Source organism: Peromyscus maniculatus, chromosome 20 (assembly GCF_049852395.1).
Source record: "Peromyscus maniculatus bairdii isolate BWxNUB_F1_BW_parent chromosome 20, HU_Pman_BW_mat_3.1, whole genome shotgun sequence".
Taxonomy (NCBI): domain Eukaryota; kingdom Metazoa; phylum Chordata; class Mammalia; order Rodentia; family Cricetidae; genus Peromyscus; species Peromyscus maniculatus.
The window spans coordinates 36,831,452-36,843,713 of record NC_134871.1 but is presented as its reverse complement, the minus strand read 5'-3'; the positions used below and the strand labels follow the sequence as shown (position 1 = coordinate 36,843,713).

At 50.5% G+C, this 12,262-nt stretch overlaps 1 protein-coding gene across 5 annotated transcripts in view; it reads left to right on the top strand.

Annotated features, from left to right (window-relative positions):
• The first annotated feature begins 970 nt into the window (after positions 1-970).
• Positions 971-12,262, top strand: part of St3gal1 (ST3 beta-galactoside alpha-2,3-sialyltransferase 1) — a 76,722-nt gene continuing 65,430 nt past the window's right edge. For 2 of the 5 annotated variants that reach the window (XM_042265370.2, XM_076556006.1), the window contains exon 1: positions 971-1,204. The gene's annotated coding sequence lies outside the window, so the exon portion shown is untranslated. Of the gene's footprint in view, positions 1,205-1,317; positions 1,976-2,034; positions 2,385-12,262 lie in introns of those variants that run through there. The other 3 variants (XM_076556004.1, XM_042265372.2, XM_042265371.2) reach the window with 3 other exon arrangements.

Genomic DNA, 12,262 nt, shown 5'->3' with positions numbered 1-12,262 from the left:
CTCACCTCTTAACATTCCACGAAAAAGTTTGCAGAAGAAATAGTCCCAGTGAGAGGATACGAACTGACAACCCAGATTTTATAAATGCTTTTTAAACCTACTATTTAGGATCTACGACCCGCACCCGGTAAATTCCGTATCCACTAGCCTCGCTTCCCTATTAAAACAGGGAGGGACAGAAAAGCTGCAAGCCTAATCCCCAAAGCAAATCCCCAGCCCCAAACTACCTTGGGGACCGCTCTAACTCAGGTTCTCACTTAGCCCAGCTCCGGACCGCGCTGCTGCCTGTCCATCCACCAGGATAAAAGCCGGGCGAGCAGGCAGGAAGGGCGGGGGATGTGGATGCTTCGGCGCCAGACTCTGCGGCTCCGAGTCCGGGCTGCACGGACCAAGGCTCTGGTATCCGCGATCCCTAATCCCGCCATGCCCTTCCCCCAAACTCCCTAAGTCCCACCTCGAGTCCCACGCCCTTAGAGGAATTGGTGGCTCTGCCGGGTCACCCGTAGGGGGATCGCCACCTCTCTCCATTGCGCACCCGACTGGGGCTCTTCTGGATACCTCCAGCCACATCTTCTCGGTGCATGGCCATCAGCTCGTCCCCGGGGTTGACCCCAGGAGCTTTAGGCCGCTCGGGAGTTCTTCCCTAGCCTCGCCCGCTGTTCCCGCAAAGCCCCTCTCCTGGGGCGGTGATCCAGTCCCTGCGCCGCCTCCTCCGGCATCTCTCTGGCCGGTCCGGCCTCCACCCCGTCCGCTGTGGTCCACGTGGCTCGGCAGAGCTATATTGGGCTCGCAGGAAGCCCCAAGCAAGGGGAAAGCCGAGCCGAAGCCGGCGGGAAGGGCGGAGGGGAGCCGGGGCTCCGAGGGGCGGGCGCTGGGCGGAGGAAGGGGAGGGCTACGAGTCGCGGAGGCGGCTGCGGGGCTGGGCGCGCCCAAGTCGCCGCTTGGTCCCAGCCGGCGGGCGAAGGTGGCCCCTCCCCGGACGCCCCGCCTCCGACTCCCGTTACACCCGGGGGAAGGTGTTCCAGAGGCCGCTCCCATCCTCACCCCGCCTCCCGCTTCCCCGGCGCTAGCCTCCGCCGGCGGAGCCCACTATGCCAGACACTTTCGACACTTTGCAAAGACAAAGAGCCCTAGACCGGAGGGAGGAGAGAGGAGAAAGCAGAAGAGGAGGTAGAAGAGGACCCGGAGGTGTGAGCTGCCCGGGGTGAGTATCCCGGACACATCTCCTTAGATACCTCTCCGAATCTCCTCAGTGCCCCCAAGCCAGGCAACTCCGGCGTGTCTCCGGCGTTGGGTGAGTGCGCACCCAGCTGGTCGCTGTCCGGGTGCCCCCGGGTCGGCGCCCCTTCGCGAGTTGGAGCTCGGGAAATTCCGCATGTGTTCTCTGAGTACAGAGGTGATCGTCCGGACCCCGGAACCGAAGGGGTGGGGAAGGGGCTAGGAAGGTATGACAGTGGAAGTGGGACCGAAGACCCTTGGCGCCAAGAGGGAGACACGAGGAGGAGAGAGATCTCTGTCTCAGCCACGGCCACCACGGTGGTCTCAGGAAGAGTGTCAGGGAGGAGACTCCACTTCTGGGGTTCCAGGCTCTTTGGTGCTTACCGGAGAAGCCTCCCGGAGCTCTGTGGGGAGCCTACGGTGATTGTGGCAGAGATTGCCAGAGCGGCCACGGTGACATTGCACCCAGCACCGCAGTAGATCCTCGCCCGGGCCGTGGGTAGGAGACTCCATCAGGCGCTGATGGCCCACACTCTCTAGAGAAGCCGAGGTCTTGTGCTGGGACACTGTAGGGACGCTTGGAGCCGTTAGTTATCTAGACCAGAGATAGTGGGACAGTATCCGGATGGAGTCTCCCAATCCGCTGTGAGCAGGCGCAGACCCGGGAGGAGGCTGTTGGCCCCCAGGACACCTCTAATCCCGCGCTGCTCCGGATCTCCGGGAGAAGTTGGCACTTAGGACAGGACAACTGGATGAGGTGTGTTGGAAAATGGGTGGATTAGCATGGGCAGAGGGAGCACAGCGGTGGCAACTCGAAACTTGGGAGTCCGCCCCAACCCCGTTAGGCGCCGCAGCTGCCAAGAAATAATGTGGTAAAAGTTAGCAACTTGTCTGCATCTCTATAATGTGACCTGCGCAGGGCACGGTCCGCCCCTTTGATAAGTGTGCCTGGGTGGGAAAACGGTGACACCAGACAAGACGACTTGGTTGGAGTACTGTTAGCTCCAAATCGGACCGTTGCGCAAGCAACTTTCAGCCCTCGGAGTTTTTGTTTGTTTGGTTTTTTTTTTTTCTACGCGTGAGTGTTTGAGCGTGACCTTGCGGGAGGCTGCGCAGCTGAACTAGAGATGGGCATTGAGTCAACCGGTGCCCCCCTCGTGGTACAGGTAAGGCGTCTTCGCCTTGCCGCAAGGCGGGGTCTCTGGAAAGAGTGCCCGGACCCACTTGCCCCCCATTCCCCGTCTGCTGGAATCTGGAGTTTCTCCAGCCTCTTGCACAAGGGTCCTAGCCAGCCAGCTCCTACGGCCAGTAGGAATTGGTGGCACTCCATGAGAGGACGTGCGCGCCCAGAGGCGCGGGAGTGGGTCGGGGCTGGGCTGGCCATGGCATCTCGGAGGTTGAGTCCCAGGACACATCAGTGATCCCGAGGACTGGAACAAGCTCGCTCAGTCGCTACATCAGGCATTAGCCTGACTTTCACTGTGTTTGTGGGGAACCCTCTCCTCTCCCAGCTTATCACTGCCGCGCGTCCCCATGCCCTCACGGACTTGTGGTGAGATGAAGCGCCCACCCCTCTCTGCAGCAGGTGAGGGGTGCTCCCCAGAAGAAAAACTGTTAGGAGCAGGGGACCGGGCTATGCAGTCTTTGCCGCCGCTCCTGGCACATGGTAGGTGCTGATACAGTACTCAGTGAAAAGGCCTCTAGGACGGAAGGCGCTGGCCCTCGGAACGCCCCTCATCCCTTACCACTGCTACTAAATTTAAACTCATCCAGTGGCTTCTAGGAGCGCGCTGAGCACCTACTACCTCCCTCGCTAAACCGGTGTGCATGTTTCTGGAAACTGCGGGCGGTGTCCCCTGGTTTTCTTTCTTGGATCATGGCCCAGAGCGCCCCCAGGTTTGAAAAAGAGAGATGCACTGCCCCCTGCTGACTGCTTGGGAAACAACGGCTAGGCTAAGCTGTGAGAAGGGGAGACCAAAGACTGAGCCTGGCGGGGCCCCTGAGCCTCCACGCACTTCCCCTTCCTGCCCCAAACACCAAAGCCTTGTCATTTTCTGAACTTCCGCGACTGGCTGAAAAAAAAAATAACCGAAATCCACCATTCTGTGTCTCCTGCGTGTGCCTAAAATTGGATGTAGAAGGATGGAGACTTTCGCTGTAAACATGTGATTGAGCCTCTCAGAGCCTCAGTTTCCTTATCTGTAAAGTGGAGCCATTACTACAGGCTCCAAAACGAGCCCTGCGGAATAGAAACTATGCATAACTGTGTGTGGATGTATACTGTGCAAACATATGCTTACAATATGCTTGTGCGTGTGAGCGTATGTGGACACGAGCTGACCAAAGGAACAAAAAGTGAACTTCTTCTCTGTCCTTTCTGACATTTCCTCTTCCTGCAATTTTTTGTTGAAGTCATAATGACCAACAAAACCAGGGCCTGGGCTTAGCAGGGGCTTCCCCACACTGGCTTCGCTTCAGGCAGGAACATCCGACCAGATCTGGAGCTAGAAAACAGGAAGTGTTGCTGGAGTTGACCACGGGGGTTTCTTTAAGGGCGTGAGCTCCATTCTTCTGGGCTCTGTAGCCCCAAGTTGACTTTTTCTGAGCTATTTGTAGACGGAGCCGGGTCTAACGGTCTAATCTGCAGGTGCCAGCTGCTACCACACCCAGCCCACACTGCTCCTCAGGTTGGGACCTCTGTTGGGAGTACTTGATTCCTCTCAGGCTTGGGAAATTATCCATGTATGGGCCTGGAAGAAAAGGATGCTTTGGAGCTCCTAGATCCTCAATACGGCTTTTTGACAAATGAATCTCCATCTCCTTCCCCCAAGCAGCCTGTCTTGTCAGGACTCTACCCTAGAAACAAGTGTCAGGCAGACCTCTCCCCCGAAGGACTCTCCAGATGTTTGCCTTTGATACCCGCCCCCATCAGCTTTCCTGGCTACAGTTGCTGACTCAAGGGGTTTGTGTTTGGACGGAGCTTTGTGGAAGCTAAACCTTAACTTTTATCCCAAGCCCTTCCCAGTATCCAGAAAGCAAACAGAAAAGAAAAAAGTAAAGTCCATCAGTCAACTTGTCCTTGTACAACGGCCTCTTATCAACAGCTATTTCCCAAGATCCACATAGATATCCAAGACCTTGGCTACTGTGGAGTGCTATGACAAAGTCCAAATTTTTAAACTAAGCATATCAAAAGGTTAACAATAACTAACAGCAAAAAAGAACAATTATAACAATATTCAGCAATTAAAGTTACTTTAAAACCTATCCATTTAAAACTTCGAGAATTTTCTATGTATTTTTTTGGACTTCAGCTGATTGTAAGTTACTGAAAATTGGAGAGTGAGACCACTGGCAAAGGAGACTTCTAGAGTACTTTCCCAACGGCTGCCTTGTGCATGGAGAGCTGGCCTGGCCAGAAGAAATCCACAATCAGACTTTCAGAACCCTCTGAGCAGTTGCACATGACCCACATGGAAACTGCACTTCCCATCACTGGCCTGAGAACCCGAGAGCTTGTCTGTTCTCATTTGGTCAGAAGAACTCAAACCAAACGTGACCCCCGTGAGAGCCGGCCTTGGAGTCTCAGTGCCAAGGCTCGATTGCTTTGCAATGAGGCACCCAAGCTATTCTGGGTCCTGGGTCTCAGTTTCACTCTGCAAAACAAGAAGCTGTGATGCCCTGCCGACAGTCACCTGGGGCCTCCTTGTGAAGACAGCCCCCACCTCCTCTATGCTTACTTAGATTCTTCCTCCCAACTAGTTGGCGGCTGGAGGAGACTGGAGCATGTTACCTACCCCCAGTCCACAAGCTCCTCCCTTCTCCCTGACAGTGTGGCTTCCTGTCTTTCTGAGTCCTCTCTCAGGGCTCAGCTCTCAGGGCTCAGCCCTCTCTCAGGTCAGATGTTTGCCAGCAGTTCTCAACGCTGGGTTTTGAGATGAGTTCTGACACCCGACAGTGCATTTACTGTGATGTCTTGGGGCTCCTGTGTGCAGACTGCAAAGACGCCAGGGTGACCTCCTTGTCCACGAACGGAAAGTGACCTTAGACATTATTCTGTTCGATCCCTTTGTTGTAATGCAAAACTGTGAGCCCCAGGGGAACAGCACCAGAGTGGTGTGTTAACCTTTTAAGCCCCCTCATCTCCAAACCCACTCATTTCTATCCACTCACATCTTGATGTTCTAATTGGCGACCCAACATCATACATCATTGGAAAGCCTGGAAGTCACTGCTTCTTTGCTTACATTGGCGGAGACGGCTGAATTGCTTTGATTCCATAGGAGCCGGTGTTTATGGGGACTTTGTTTTGTTCCACATACCTCACAGGGTGCTGGAGATACCAGGAGTGGAAAAACACACGGTCCTTGAACTCTTGCTGTCCCAGAGGTCTCAGTACTCTGGGAGAGATGCATGGGATGATAAAGAGTCAAGGCGTGTGTGGTACTTATCACAACCAAAGCCACTGGTGCTGAAACGGCCACCAGATGGTGAGCCCCTCTTCCTTGAGGGGTCCACAGAAGGAATCCTGGGATGGTACCAAGCCTCAAGAGTGCAGGGTTTCTGCTAACTATTGGTTTGTAGCAGAACAGATGTCTTTCCTTGAATGGTGTCATGCAGATATCAAAAATGTTTTCCACCCTGGGTATGCAAGAAAATAGAGCTCCTGAGATGAGAGGCTGCCTCTGGCTTCTGCACAAAGAGGTGAGGGAAATGAAGGTCGCAGGAACTAGGTGATCGGGCCTCAGTTTCCTTCACTGTGCCCTTTTCTCTGGCTGGTTTATATGCTAGAATGGTTAGAGCCTGGGGGGCCCTCACTGCAAGCTTCTGAGAGTATGATGATGGGCCTCGGCATGCTTGTGTGGGAAGCTGAGAGGCTGCGCTGGATTTGCTTTGAAAATACATCTTAATGCTCCGTTGTGAATGTCTGACTTCACACCTGCACACATTGCTCCCGTGTAGATTTGAACAGCAGATTTGGGAGGTGGAGTTAAAGCCTGGACCCAGCAGCCAGAGGTGGGAGGAAGTGCTGGCTTTCAAGGGGGCAGGGCCACAGGCCAGCTGTGTGAACAGGTCAGGCCTTGCACCTCTGTGTTCCACGTTGAGTGGGTGCGTGGGCCTCCCCACTGGACTGTGGGGATAGGGAGAAGATGAAAGTGTGGGTTCACTCATGGAAGTTCCAGAGCCTCCAAGTTCCCGTTGAATAAAGTCTATCGGAGAAAGAGATTGGGCCAGGGCATGAGCCTGTTCTAAATGGTGGAATGGAGTTCGAAGTTCTGGGAAACCTTGTAAAGAGGCAGCTGATTTTAAAGAAAAACAGCTCCTTAACCTCTCTGACTGTTCCTCATGCTGCCCCTAGAGGAGTCTGCCTTTCTCAATTCTTTGAGTTGTATCAAACCTTTAAAAACCCCTTCTTCTGGGCCCCTGGCAGTGTGATCAGGATCTGTCCCTGGTGCGTGAGCCGGCTTTCTGGGTCTCATTACCTATAGTCGGACACTTTGCTCACTCCTGATAAAGCGGGGGAGGGGCTCCAACTGAGTGTACCAAGCTTAGCTGTCCCCCTGTGGGAGAAATTACCCTGTTGGAGGAAAGGATAAGGGGGGGCAGTGGGGGGAGTGGGAGAAGGGATGAGAGAGGGATCTGTGGTTGGTATGTAAAGTGAATTAAAAAAATAAAAAACCCCTCTTCTCTAAAGAAGAACAAGAGTGCAAAATTACAAAGTGGTCAGAACAGGGACTGAGAAGCGGCCCCAAAGCACTGTTACCAGGGCCAGTAGCCTGTTTCCAGAACACTGTAGGTTGGCCGGGAGGAGAAGGATAACTTAGACTGAGTTTAAGGTGACCAGAAAGGACTGTGTCTAGCCACCATGATCCTGGGGGGGAGGTATGATGGCTAGTTTTAAATGTCAACTCGCCACATCTGGAATTAACTGAGAAGAGAGCCTCAGTTGAGGGACTGCCTGGACGGGGTTGGAAGTATTTCTTTTTGTCTGTCTTTATTGCTAGTTGATATAAGAAGACCAAACCCACTGTGGGTGGAATCATTCCCTAGGCGGGGGGCGGGGGGGGGGGGGGGTGAGTGGGTCCTGAGCTATATGAGGCAAGAGAACAGTAGATGAAAATTAATTAGCCAACAGCACCTGTGCATTCTACTATCCCTGTATTAGTTCTTGCCTAGCCCTTGCCTCAGTGGTGAACTGTAGATGAAAATAAACCCTTCTTTTGGTCAGGGTATCACTCATGGCAACAGGGAGGAAAAGAGAGCAGGAAGGCTCTGGTGTCAGGATGTTTCCCAGGACAGAGGGCCAATCCAAGAAGGGAAAGCTGGTGCCTGGGACTTAGAACTCCAGGGCCTTGGGTTTGTCCCGGCTCACATGCTAGACTTTCCATGTCCTAAGTAGGAGACAGCAAAGCAAAAGGCCCACCTTGCCTCTATTCCAGGAGTTAGGAGGGGCCTAGGAGACAGAAGTTTATGTAAACATGTCTTATTTGCCCCCCGAGAAGGATTTCAGTAGCATCTACTTTTTCTTAAGTGTTTAGTGTATGCCCCAAAGTATGTAGTGTTTTAAACGTCTTCACATTTTGGGATCAGACAGGAAATTGAAGTGGAGAGTTGCATGAAGGACTTTTTCCCACCCCCAGAGGTTGGGGCAGCCCTTGGGGGAAACCAGCAGGAAATGGCAGGGTACCTTCTCTGCCTCTGGAAAGGAGGCGCAGGAAGAGGCTGGGATCCAGGAGAGCATGGCAGTGCAAATCTGCAGAGGTTCTGGGGAGAAACCATGGGCACTGGAGAAGAAGGACAAGCACTTTGCCCTGGTCCGACCTGCTATGTACAGCCTCAAGCTTCTGAAAATGCAGCCACCCAGAAGCCAGGGATGCAGGCAGGGCATGGGACAGGGAATTGAGGCAGTGGAGGGTGGAGGGGGGGGTGTCTTTACAGTATCCTCCTGAGAAGGAACTGGATGGAGTCTGAATTGGGTCGACTGAGGAGATCCATCCCACATCTGCTGTCTCAGTTGACTCTGCCGCAGCCTGAAGCAGTAGTACTTGAGTCCAAAGATTCCCTGTCAGTGAGAAGCCAGAGGGTAAATCCCTTAGGTGGAGGCCGCAGAGTTCTTAGAAGTCTTGTTTAACCCATTGTATCAGATTGCCCCTGAGTCTATCAAAGATGAGATAGTAGCAAGGTCCTTTATTCATTTTCTGTTGATAAAGCAAAATGCCTGAGGCTGAGAAATTGTAGAGAAAAGGTTTATTTAGTTTATAGTATTGGGAGTTGAGAATTCAAGCAGCATGGCATTGACTCTTGGGACCTTCACTGGGCCAGGTCCCAGTGAACACCATTAAGGGCAGTGCACACTAGGAAGAGATAACCAGGAGTCAAAAAGGGGGGGCTGGAATGGGGGTGGGCTAGTCTGACGATCTCCCACTAGGGTCCCACCTACCTTCTTTTCACATTGTTTACTGGGGACCAAGTTTCCAGTATGAATCCTTAGAGGACCCATTAATACCACATCCACACCCTGCAGACCCTCAGCTTGTCTTATCTCTTCTCACATCTCAATGGGAGATCTCACCTCAGCTAGATACTCCGTTCACAGACCAGATCACTCACCTGTTCCTTGCATCAGTTTCCTCTTTTGTCACATAGATATACTTTGTACAACCAATATGAAAGCCAGTTTATGGTGCTAGGGAAATTCCCAGGAATCCACAAGGTTGACCCCAGCTTATACTACTAGCAGTAGTAGAGAGGGTACCTGAGCTGCCCTATCCTGGTAATCAGATTGGTGAATATCCTGTCATCATAGAGCATTCATCCAGTAACTGATAGAAGCAGGATGCACAGATGCACAGCTAAGCACCAGGCAGAGCTCTGGGAGTCAATGGAAGAGAGAGAGGAGTGATTATATGAGCAAGGGGTCGGAGCGGTGGGGGTCAAGATCATGACAGGGAAATCTACAGAGACAACTGATGCAAACTTGTGCAAACTTATAAACTTTAGACCAACAACTGTGGAGCCTGCATGGGACCAAACTAGGCCCTCTGCATATGGGAGATAGTTGTGTAGCTTGGTCTCTTCGAGGGGGCCCTGGCAGTGGGATCAGGATCTATCCCTTGTGTATGAGCTGGCTTTCTGGAGCCCATTATTTGTGGTGGGACGCCTTGCTCAGCCTTGGTGCAGGGGGGAGGGGCTTGGTCTTGCCTCAACTGAATGTACCAGGCTTTGCTGACTCTCCATGGGGAGGCCTTACCCTTTTGGAGAAGGGGATGGAGGGTGGGTTGTGGGGAGGAGGAATGAGAGGGGGATCTGTGGTTGGTATGGGAAATGAATAAAAAAAATTCTTAAATAAAAAAACAAGTTTATTTCTTAATAATTTCACTGTACATCTTTGGTTGTAAGAATTGCCCAACAAATGCTGGAGGTTTGTGTATGTGTGCTTGTGTATGTGTGTGGTGCATACATCTGAGTGGGTGCGTGCCCATGAAAGCACATGCAGGGATATTTTTATGCAATGATATTTTTAGGCAGTGGTACCTTCATGAATGAAAGCAGGACATGGGGTATTTTCCTCTATCATTCTCTACCTTATTGCCTTGAGATGGGGCTCCTCGCCGAGTCCAGAAGCTAACTGTTTTGTCAAGGCAAACTCGTGGGGTCCACCAATCTCTGATCCCCAGTGCTGAGGTTACAGGTGTGTACAGTCATGCTTGGCTTTTGACCTGGGTTCTGGGAATTCAAACTCAGGTCCTTCTCTGAAAAAAAGGAAGCCCTTTTACCCATTGATCCATCTTCCTAACTCCCTAAATGCCAGCTTTTCACTCCTGAGGAGGTTAATTTCTGGACAGGTTGGTGTGGGGACAGGTTGTGCCCCCACAATGGCATTTAAAAAACCCATTCCAAGATCACATAATAAGACCAGAATATTTGTGTGTTAAAAGTGTCTTCTAATTAGTCTGGGGTTATTTGGTACTTTTTATTTTCCTGATTCTTTCTATGTATGTTTTTGTTTTATTTTTTTTTCTCTAAAATACTGAAGTTATTCAACCATATAAGTATGAAAGGTTTTTTTTAATCTGTTATTTTTAATTGTGTATATGTATGTGTCTCTGTGTGTAAATGTATGTGCACATGAGCACAGGTGCTCACAGAGGCCAGAGGCATCAGATCCCCCTGGAGCTGCAGTTACAGGTGGTTGTGAGCCTTTTGATGTAGGCGCTGGGATTTGAAGTCAGGTCCTCTGAAAGAGCAATATGTTCTCTCCCGTCTATAACTTGAAATTTTTAAAGAGAATATAAAATAAGGGTTAAAAATGAAAATCAGGGCTGGAGAGAAGGCTCAGTGGTTAAGAACATTAGCTGTTTTTCCAGAGGACCCAAGTTCAATTCCCAGTACCCACATGTCAGCTTATAACTGTCTGTAACTCCAGTTCCGGGGGATCTGACACCCCCACACAGACATACATGCAGGCAAAACACCAGTCAATGCTCATAAAAAGTAAGAAAAACTCGCCAGGCAGTGCTGGCCCATGCCTTTAATCCCAGCACTCGGAAGGCAGAGGCAGGCGGATCTCTGTGAGTTCGAGGCCAGCCTGGTCTACAGAGCGAGATCCAGGAAAGGCGCAAAGCTAAACAGAGAAACCCTGTCTCAAAAAAGCAAAAAAAAAAAAGTAAAAAACTCAAAATCAATTTGACCTGAAATCACATGCCTTTAATCCCAGTAGCTGGGAGGCAAAGGCAGATAGATCTCTGGGTTCAAGGCCAGCCAGGACTATATAGTAAGACATTTTCTCAAAAATAAATAAATAGATAGATCTATCTATTTATTGAATATATTCATTACATTACATTATTATTGAATAGAACATTAGTTCCAAGTGACTTGGTAGAATTAAAAGTGACATTGGGAGGGGACAGCTGGCATGTGCAGAGAGAGTACTTCCTCTAAATTTCACTAGATACAGTTAAAAAAAAATCTAACCCAAATGATTAGATTGTGATAGATTTAGCTTCATTGAAACAAAACAACAAAAACCCATTTGAATGCACCAGGCACTAATGAAGCCAATTGGCTAAAAGTTACCTCCATGCATATTTACTTAGTAGAGAGCTCTTGAGAAAAAAAAAATCATTAAAGTATGTAAGTAAGTAAATAAAACAAATAAATATTAAAAAAATAAAAACAAAGCAAACATGTGACTTTTCTAACTGAAATGGAACAACTCCAAAATACTCATGTGCCATGCTCAACGGGCCCACATGAAAGATGGCAACTCATCTAATTGGCCATTTACTTTTTCGGAAATAAAGGGGTCAGTGGGAAGAAAATACAAACACAACTCTTTCTTTAGAGCCAAAGAACACTAGCTGAGCGCTTCAACTGAATCTTCTGATTTCACTGGCCATGTAATGAAGGACTCTTACATGGGACCCTCCCCGGCCTTGGTGAACTGTGGCTATCACAGGGCCTGAAAGAGCCTCTGGGGTCTGAGAGCTAAGGCATCTTGGGAACAAAGAGCCCCAGCTCCCTCGGGCTTGAGTATCTGTACCTGGGTTACTTTCTGAGTGTCGCATTTCACGAAGATTCTTCTTACTCTGCTGATAAACATGCAGACCATGGAACTGTGAGGTAATAACAGTCAGGGGACAGCTTTCAGATTTCTATTCTCTCCCTCCACTGGGAGGGTCTTGGGGATCCAACTCAGGTAGCCAGACTTGGTGGCAAAGTCTTTACCTGCTGAGCCATGTGACTTGCCTTAGATCTGCATCTTTTTTCTACAAAGTAAGGAGACAAGGGGTCTGGGCTTCCACCTGGCCAGAGAGAGCCGTGATTATCACTCAACTTGCCCTAGCCTACAAGCAGGCTCCCTGGTAGGAGATTCTGACCCCTCTGACATCGCACCCCTCATCCTCACAGCAGCCTGGGTGGTCTCTGTATTTTTATTCTAACCTCATTTCACCAATTCAGAAACTGGAAGCTGAGAGTCAGAGAGATTAAGACACTGATGTAGATAGCGTTCCGTAGCCAAAAGCGGTGGACTTGGAAT